General features: G+C 43.4%; 1 pseudogene; it reads right to left on the bottom strand.

Annotated features, from left to right (window-relative positions):
* Positions 1 to 3,341: 3,341 nt before the first annotated feature.
* LOC109387545 (uncharacterized) lies at positions 3,342 to 9,505 on the bottom strand (annotated as a pseudogene).
* Positions 9,506 to 9,919: the final 414 nt, after the last annotated feature.

Raw genomic sequence — 9,919 nt, 5'->3', positions numbered from 1 at the left:
GTGAGCCACAGTTTGCTGACCTCTGGCTGCTCTTCTCTCAAAAGTTTGTCGACCCCTGCTCTAGACAAAGAAGAGAATAGAGCCTTCAAGAGGAGGAACTGGCCTCAATACCAGCAGGCGGCAGGACAGTGTAAGTCATAGCCCACACCAGCCTGGCTTGAGGGAAGTATTGTACAGGTATTTGTGAGAAATAAGGTAGAAAGAAGAGTTAAGCTAGAATGTACGCTCCATGAGGGCAAGAGCCATGCTTGTATTTTGCGTCCTTGCATGAAATCCCTTGAATCCCCAAGTACCTGATGGAGAGCAGGGCTCAAAGGCTATGGAAAGGCTACATCAGTGAAGGTGGAGGCAGACCATGGCAGCCTTAGAATGCTAGGGTCTTGTACTTTATTCTGGGGTAATTGAATTAGTTTAATTCAATTAATTAGGGAGGTGTCACATGATTAAATGGTGTTTGTGGAAGATGAACTAAAAAAGAAACGAACTAAAAAAAAATGAGTTTGCCAAATCCCATGTGGGAATTGGTCCTGCAGGGCCTCAGCAAGAACCACCTGGTCTAATGCAGCTCCTCTCAACTGAGCCTGCAGAAACTGTGAACTTCACCAAAACATTTTTTCTTTTTAGTTTTAAAATAAGGATAATAATTTCCGATTTTTAAAAAATTTAAAAATTCCATAGCATAACCTCAGGATAAAATAGTAAAATAAAACATGAAAAATATTTTTAAAGTGCTATATAGATGTAGCACACAGCAATATTTCCACATTCTTAAAAATATGAACTATGATTGCTTTGTATAATTTGATTTCCTCTTACTTCAAAGGAACCAGGATAACATCCTCCAGGCGGGCCCTACAGGGATTCCCCAAGAGGGAACTTCCTGCCTGAGGCCCCTAGCCTCTTCTCAGCTCATAGGGGTGGAGTCTGGTTTCCCTGAGCTCAGCGCGCTTTGTGGCAATTAGAGGTTGCGAAAGAGAGCAGGGTACACAGTACTTCAGTTGTCATTCATTTGGTCTGTTGCACATTATTTGGAAATTGCTTAGAGGTCAGTGGCATGAGGGTAAATGAGAAGAGGAGTGAGTGAGTGAGTGAGTGAGTGAGTGAGTGGAAGCTGAGCGGAGCTGGGAAATGGGGTGGGACTAGAGCTAAGGTTGACAGTGGGTACTTACAGTGGCTGTCAATACAGTAGACTTATTGAGGATGCCTGGTTCCAAATTCCATGCAAGCCAGCATGACCAGGATCTGGCTGAGGGTCTTCATGCTGGAGCTCCTGCAGGGTCCCTCAGTACTTGAGAGTAGTGGTTCTCATACCTCAGGATGCAGCCTCATCCCTTGGAGGTCAGGTTAAAACACTGACTGCTGGGCCCCAGAGTTTCTGATTCTGTTGGTTGGAGTGGGGCTCGATAAAACGCATTTTAATGAGTTTCAAAGTGACGCAGATTCTACTGATAACTGTACCACACTTTGAGAACCATTATCTGAATATGACGATAGGTTTAACACATCATCTATGTTAGAGGTCAGACTCAGAAACCTAGTAGATTCCTAATAGTCACAGAGCACACCTCAGGGCCAGTTCTACACACTACCAAGCCTCTCCCTGCCCTGAATCCTGCCAGCCTTCAAAAGTCATTTCAGAATAGGTTATTTCCCAGTCATCTTGCAGTGTTACAAGTCTCCCAGTTAATTTATGTGCATGTTGAACAAGTATGCTTTTAGATATAATAATGTCTATAAATCAAGAATGCCACTAAATAGACTGTAGGATAATCTGAAAGGATTCATACTTGTAAGTGGAGGATTAGGCCGTTCTGGTAGTTGGACTATTATTTGAAAGCAGGGGGTTGAATCCTGCAGGCTCCAGCAGCATTCTAGCTGTAGCTAATCTTGCTGATGTTAACCTGCCCTTTTTTTTTGGCTCCCTGGGTGTTGCTGTTTCCCCCTCTGCTCACCTTAACATACACAGTGGCCTACGGCATCTGGAAAACTTGTGGAAACAGCAGTTTGGGAACACAGCAGTAGGAGTCAGACAAGGTATGATGAGCAAGCAGGCTTTCAGCCAAGAAAGTCCTTCATCATTGTAAAAATTACTACATTTGCATTGAGCTTTCTCCAAACCCCAGAGGCACACAGCCCAGGGTACTGAGCAGGGCCAAGAGCCCAGCATGGAGGCCCAGCTCTGTTCAGCATATATAACTCGCAGTCTCCCTGTTTAACTTAAATGGATCCTTGGTTAAGTCCATTCTTTTTGTGTGTCTATGCATTTTACTTACCCATTTCTCTGTACGTTCCCTAGTGGCATATGAACAAATGATTTTAAATACAGCTTTGTTGTGTCATATACATTCATTTATCCATTTGTTCAGTCACAGCTATTCATTCATTAAGCATTGATTCAGTGTCAGGTGCCATAGTTGGCATCAAAACTACAAAGACGAGTAGATTTTAGTTTCAGACTACCAGCGGCTTTCAGGGCACTAGTACAGATAAGACAAGACATGGGGGCAGATAATTCCAATAAAGAGGTGGGTATTGAAATAGAGGGATGTGCAATGACTGATGGAGCAAGGAGGACTCAGAGAAGTTCCCCAGAGGAGGTGACAATGGACCTGAGTCTTTGGGGGTGAGTTGAGACATTCTAATGTAGGCCAAAGAAATAATGCCTGCAAAGGCAAGGCGATCAGAAAGAGAATGGCTTACTCAGCATGGCTGCCTTGCAAGGTGTGGCGAGGGAGAGGCAGCAGATGGGACTAAGAAGGTAAGCAAGGCCATCAAATACAGCAATTGCACCCATAACCAGATATACCAGTTTTTGTCCTGGATAATATCATTTGGAATAGATTGGCTAAGAATAAAGTAGGGACATTTCAGGAAGTGTGCAATAACTAATTGTGGAGATTTTAGCATATTAATTTTAACCTTAAAGAATTTGTTGCCTTTCTTTGTAATGAGACTGAGAACAAGTATTCAGTTAAATATGTATTAGAAAGGGCAGTGCAGGTGATCAAGAAAACTCAATATGCCGTAGGATGGTGGGAGATGGATTACTATCTTATTTCAGTCATACTGGTTCAATATTATGACTCTAATAATAATAATAATAAAAAAAGACTAGAATCTTATCAAAAACGGTTTGTTCTTGTGTACCAAACAATATAAATCTTCTCCAAGTCTGTAGACCTTTGTCCTCTGAGCAGAGAAACCATGACATGAGACGGATTTGTTGGATATTATCAAAGTTAAAAAGTTACCATCTCTTTTCTTTTCTTTTCTTTCCTTCATTCTTCCTTCCTTCCTTCCTTTTTTTTTCTGTGAATGGTATTTTATTTGGCTCTTTGTGTTTATAACTGAAACTCTGGTAATTCTAAATTAACATCCTTGCCGGTGAGCTTCTTACAGACAGCAGAAAAAGTTCCAACCTTGTACTCCATGTTGTTCTGCTGGGCTTTATCCAAATGAGCCTTTATGAGCCATCTGCCATCCAGTTTCACCCAAATTCTCTTGCCCACAGCTTCACTTGGGAAAACCGAGTCCTCCATGACGGCATCATACCCAGCTGTCAGAGTGTGGCCCTTGCGATGTCCCATACTAGCCCAACTTGAATTTTCTAGAAAGATTTCAGTTGAAGATCAGGAACAAGGTTATAATAGCTCTCTGACCACCACCAACTTCCACGTCCTTGGCTGCTGTTATATTTAGCTCCCATAGCTGGGCCTTGAGGTCCGAGTTCATCTTCAGCTCAAGGAGAGCCTGGGCGTTGCCAGACTCGAACTCCTCAGGCTCCTCGCCATCGAGCTTCCTGATCTTCGTGCTTGGACTGAACGTGGCCTTCTCCTTGGTGAGAGCCAGCTTGGGAAGAGCAAACAGAATATTTCCAAATTTGTATTTACAGTTTTGAATATATTGAGAAAGAGTGATGTTCTAATTGAGTTTGCCTTTTTATTTGCATTTTTAGTATATGTGTCTTAGTCTATTTGAGCTGCTATACAGCCTGGGTGGCTTATAAACAGCATTTATTTCTTACAGTTCTGGAGGCTGGGAAGTCCAAGATCAAGATGCTGGCAGATTGGTGTCCAGTGAGGGCCCTTTTCCTGACTTATAGATAGCTGTCATGTTGCTGTAGCAGAAGGGGCAAAGGAGCTTTCTAGGGTCTCTGTTATAAGGGCATTAACACCATTGGTGGGTTATTTTTTCATGACCTTATCACTTCCCAAAGACCCCACCTCCAAATACCATCACACTGGGGATTAGGTTTCAACATATGCATTTGAGGGGGATGCAAACATTGTAGCACTATGTAAATCAATTTTAAACAAAGCACAGTTCTTCTCTGATATGTGACTATCAGATTTTTCTCAGCCATAAAGAACTTAAACATTCAGATAAATTTATGTCTAGTGAGAAAAATGGAGAGGAGAAACAGGCTTGGTGAGGAGAAAAGGTTCTGGATGCTGGTGGAGGCTTAGAGAAAAACCAGAATCTTTCATTCATATTAATTTACTTAGTCTAATTTCCTGAGACATTTATTAAGCCCTACAATACGACAGGCATAAGGTTTGATGAGGAGACAGAGATGTAGGGCCCGGTTCCTCCCCTCAAACTGCTCAGAACCTGGGGTAATAAGAAATTATAATGAAGTGTAATAAGTGATTTAACAGAAGTTAGCGCAGTGTCTCAGAGATATAGAGAAACAGCCTCTAATTCAACGTCGGGGATGGAGTATATGGAGGGTTGGGAAACAAAATGCGTCCAAGAGATGTCGATGCTTGACTTAAGTCTTTTAAAAATTAATTTTTAAAAAAATTGTTGTTTTATGAAACATTTCAAACCCTGAGAAGTACAGAAAGTAATACGACACCCATACGACTATCCTCCCCAGATTTAACAGATGGTAACATGGCTGTCATATTATTTTCTGTACTTTCCAATGTTTGAAACGTTTCATAAAACAGGAGTTGGATCCTACACCCTGGCAAGCTCCTTTGCAATTAGCTGCTATAAGTATTATATTTTGGAGGCGACACTCCTGATGTATAAGCTCTAAATCTTAGTAAACCTCTTGGCTCTGTAACCTCCTCTGGGCATCTTTCCAGTCCCCTGCAGTGTGCATGACAAGAATGTGAGCTCTTGCTTTGTAAGGCAGGAACTAGAGTCCACAGAGAAAGCTGATAGGAATAAATGTTGTAAGAACATACAATTTTATTAAAAACACTTATATTTGTGATTTATTCTTCAGAAGTGTGTAATAGGTAGTAGCTTCTGGGTATGAAAAACCCACTAGAACTAGTTTTTTTCTTATAAAAGACACCATACCAGTGGACATTTACAGTCCTTATAGCTGACAGGGAGCTTCACGGGCATTTAAGAACACAAGCTTCACAAAGCTGTGAAATTGACATAATGATGCTCATTTTAGAGACTGAGGCTCATGGAGGCCTCGTGACTTGCCCACCATTGCACTAACATGGAGTGGCGGACCTCAGGTCTTGAAGCCACTTTCATCTCACTATACCACGTTGCCAAATTTTTACCAACTGGTGCACAGTGCATGTCCTCTGGGGAAAGAGGCTTGATTATTTGTGGCTCTGCCTTCCCTTTCAGTTCTGGGGTTGTAAGACCTGTGCATTGTAAGTGAACTATAAGTTCTGTTTGACTCAGAGCACGTCCTTTCACATACTACTGCTGCTGCTAAGCCATGCAATTTTATCTCACTCCTGTGGTGGCATTTTCTTTCAGTCCTTTTTCCTCGTTGCCGCCTCTCTTCAGTTTATGGCCCTGTAGTTGTCAGTGCTCTTGTCAACCCTTCTGACCTTTCTTCCAAATTCCTTGTACCAGCAGTTAGCATAGGATACCTAATCCTATCTTTAGCACCCTGCCAGAAAAGGCTGCCATATCACAGTGGGAAGTGTGGCTTCCTGAGCTGCCTCCTGGCAAAGGACTCTTGCTTGTCCAGCTTTGGGCCAAGCCCAGGGTCTATGGGTTCCAGGAGAGGTGATGAAGAGCTGTGACAAATATCTGCCCTGGCAGACGGAGCAAGGGCTGGCTAGCTTGACAGGTCAGTCAGTGCAGCAGCAGCTGCCCCTTGAAGCACCTTCTGTGCCTTCAAATGATGACTGCACCTGCACTGACCCACCTGGCGGGTGAGGCCTTCACAAGCACCAGCATGTTGGGGATCTTTACATCTAATCCACTGGCAGCTGCCACTGCTAGGCCCCTGAAAGAAGCTAAGCAGGATCCGAAAGAGTTAGCTACCCATCTTGAGAGGAATCCTGAGGGAGAAGCCCGGGCCTAGAGAAGGCTGCAGACCTGGATTCAAGGGTTGGCTCTGATGTTGGGATGTTCTTGGATGCTACAGAAAACTCTGACTCAGTCTGGCTTAAAAGGGAAGTTTATTAGTTTTCACAACCACAAGTAGGGTGAGCTCTAGGCCCTGTGTGATCAGTGAGTGCCTCAGTGATGTCATCAAGGATGCAAGGATTTTCTGTCTCCCCATTCCTGCCACCCTCAATGTTCGTGTCATCCTACCAGTCCTGCCAGTTTCCCCTCATGGTTCCAAGATGATTCCCACTAAGGCTGCCAGGCAATCAGAGCTACAGGCTTCCTTTGACACTACTAGTGGGTGGATAGCTCTCCGAAACAGGGACCATAATTCCTCTGCTCCAGTCTGATCAGCCCAACTTAGGTTTTCAGCCTACCACTCCTGGATCAGCATTGGTGGCCATGGGAATGCCCTGTTGAGGGGCTCAGACTTGTTTTGTCCAATGTAGAAACTAGTAGTCACATGTGGCCACTGGGCACTTGAAGTGTCTAGTCTGAATTAAGATATGCTCTAAGTATAAAATATTCACCAGATTCCAACCCCCCCCTTCTCTCTCTCTCTCTCTCTCTCTCAGACACACACACACACAAAGAAAATATCTGTAGCTGTAAGAAATGTCCAAATTTGTAGAAAATTTTTTTGAGTTTATTTGAGTCAAACTAACAATCGCTGGAGAGCAAGATCTCAAATGCTCTGGAGAAAAACAGTCTTGCTGTTTCTTTTATGCATTTGAGATTAAGGAGGGAATGCAAGGAAGGTTACATGAAGGTGGGAGAAAGCAAGGTGGAGATTGGATTACGGGACAGTTCAATTTACACTTTCACTTATTAGGAGGGAGCTGAAAGGGGACATGTCAAAGATGTGCTAACTTAGATGCACAGAAACAATGGACAGGGCTTGCTTAAGGCAAAGATAAACCTTTTACTAACGAAGTTATATGAGAAAAGAAAAGAAAATACTAAATAATGTTTTTAAAAAGCTATATGCCTGGGGCATGACTACCCACCATGACCTGCCCAGGTAGGAATTTATGATCTGATTACCCTGGGAGGTTACTTTCCATAGAAACCCTTTTTTTTGTGTCCACATATCTCTTTAATGTTTTTTAATATTGATCATATGTTGAAATGATAACATGTTGAGTATACTGGGTTAAATAAATTTTATTATTAAAATTAATTTCACCTGTTTATTTTTACTTTTTAATATGGCTACTAGAAAATTTAAAATTACAGAGGCAACTTGCTTTATTTCTACTGGCTCAGAACTGGAGAGGCTCAGATACCTGAATAAAATCATGGTTCTTTCCAAAGACAGAAGTCTTTTCTCTTTGAAATAATCAATACATCATTTTTCTTTGCAGGTATTTAATAGAGAGGATGAATGAAGGGCAAACAATGCGGGGCTATACATTCACTGAGAACCATTTATGTGAAAATGTGCTGTACTAACTTGTTGTGGGAAAAAGAAATTGCTGACTGAGTAGGGGAGATAAGATATGTAGGCATGTGAGTAGTGCTGATAATAAAGGCTGTAGGATTTCAGATTTCGGAGACAGTTTCTGTCTTGTGTGATGATGGAATGCCAGTTTGATCTGGGCCTTGAAGGTAGATGGGGTTTCAATAAAAGAAGTCTGGCAAGCTGGCTTGGGAGACATTCTAGATGGAGAGAAAAGCACAGGGAAAATGCTAAGGCAGGAAAGGGTAAGCTGGAATTTTAGTTTAGTGGCAGCTGTGGGTTAGAGGAAAAGAAGACTGGCTCATGCTCCTTAAAGGCCTTACACCACCACCGTGGTGAATCCTCGCAGCAGCTTTATTCTGGGATGGCTGATGGGAACATTAATGAGTTATGGGAACCAGTAGAACACATCTTTAAGTACTTTAGCACATGAGCTTAATTAAGCCAATTTTCAAATCTCCTATTGTCCTCAGGAAGTGTTCATAGTTGGGCCAGCATAGTTTAGTACTTGGGTACACGGACCCTGACAGTAGGGCCAGGGTCCTCCTAATCCTGGGTTGCAATCCCACCTGTGTAATTTATTAGAGGTGAGATTTGGGGCAATTTCCTTAACCTCTCTTTGCCTCGAGTTCCCTTTCTGTAAAATGGGAATGATAACACTATACTTCAAAGGGTTGTATGAGGATTAAATGAGCTAATATATGGAAAGTTCTTAGCACACACAGTGCCTGCACATAGTATGTGCTATGAGTTTGTGGAAAAAAAAAAAAAAAGGTAGGCTAATGCTGACTACACACAGCCAGGCAGCTAGAATGCTACTGGTAGGGGAAAGAAAAATCTTCATTTTTTTCAAAATCTGTATATATGTAATAACTACATGTACATAAAGATAATGCACAGATTGAGTCCCATGGGAAGCAGTAATACCATTGTCAGGTCAGGCTACTTCCGGCCGCATCCCCTGCAACACTTGCGAACTCTGCTTTGCTGATGTCCGCAGAAATTGTTGCAGAGTTTACAAATAAATCTCCAAGTATTTAACAAAAGCGGTGCAAAGCATACTAACTAGGTCTAAGTGTTCCTAATAAAATAGGATATTTTTCAAGATGTAGTGCTGAATTAGGCTTTATTTTATTTTTAACATGCACCTCCACCAGCTTGACTCCCTCCTTCCCTTTCACTGGGTGAAAGTGAGGAATAAAAAAATGTTTTCTGAATTTAGAGAAATTGCTCAAATCCCTTAAGGCGATCCTGGCTTGCCCCAGACAGGTTTTCTGTGCAGGTGTAATCACTAATAGCATTCCTTTCCCTCTTAAAAGTCTTGGTTTGGATGGTAAACCATATGGTCATCTCATCTATGGGAAAAGGAGAGGGACTTGCATATGGGGCTTTACGGGTGTCAGTGTATGGGGGGGTATGTGTTCTCGGAGGTGAGGAGTCAGATTTAGAGGGGCAAATTTCAGTTTGGGTGGCATTCTGGGCTTTGGGACTGGCAGGAATCTGTTCTGGGCAGGGCGTGGGGTGGCCCAGACTCCAGCGGGTGAGGGGCACCTTCAGCGCAAGGTTGTACGTGGACGTGAGGTCCCTTTTCCTCGCAGGGCACGTCCTCCCTGACCTCGTGCCATTCCATTCGGGCTCACAGAGCTGGGATGCGACCCACCCGTAGGGCTGCCTGGGCTGCACTTGGATGGGACTCCTGGAAACACCTGGGCAGCTGGGGGTGGTCATGAGGTCCCGGGACACTGGTGGGGCTGCCCCAACATATTCAGAGCTGGCCTGTCCCAGCGAGGACAGTATTTCATCCCCCACACTGGCAAGCACGCCAATGACCAAATGAGGGTATTAAACATTCTATTGATTTTTCTCAACTTGGCTGCAGCTGCTGTATTCCTGGAGAGTAACTGAGTCCCGGGCAAGAATCCCCAAGCCCGACCCATTCTGTAGGAGACGCTGCCTTTTCCAGAAACGATTTTCTAACCACCAGGCCTCAAGCCAACATCTTCCCCGCGTCCCTGTTCCTGCCTGAAAGCACAGATTCCTGTCCTGTGCAGTCCAAGCTGGCCTCCTCCAGCTTTAGTGAGCCATTTACACCTGGCCCGGGAGCAAAGGTTTGCCATAGTGCCGTTTTTTCAGGTGAGTTAA

The sequence above is a fragment of the Hipposideros armiger genome, unplaced genomic scaffold, assembly GCF_001890085.2.
Source record: "Hipposideros armiger isolate ML-2016 unplaced genomic scaffold, ASM189008v1 scaffold_162, whole genome shotgun sequence".
Classification (NCBI taxonomy): Eukaryota; Metazoa; Chordata; class Mammalia; order Chiroptera; family Hipposideridae; genus Hipposideros; species Hipposideros armiger.
The sequence above is the reverse complement of the archived record's forward strand: the minus strand, read 5'-3'. Positions and strand labels throughout refer to the sequence as shown.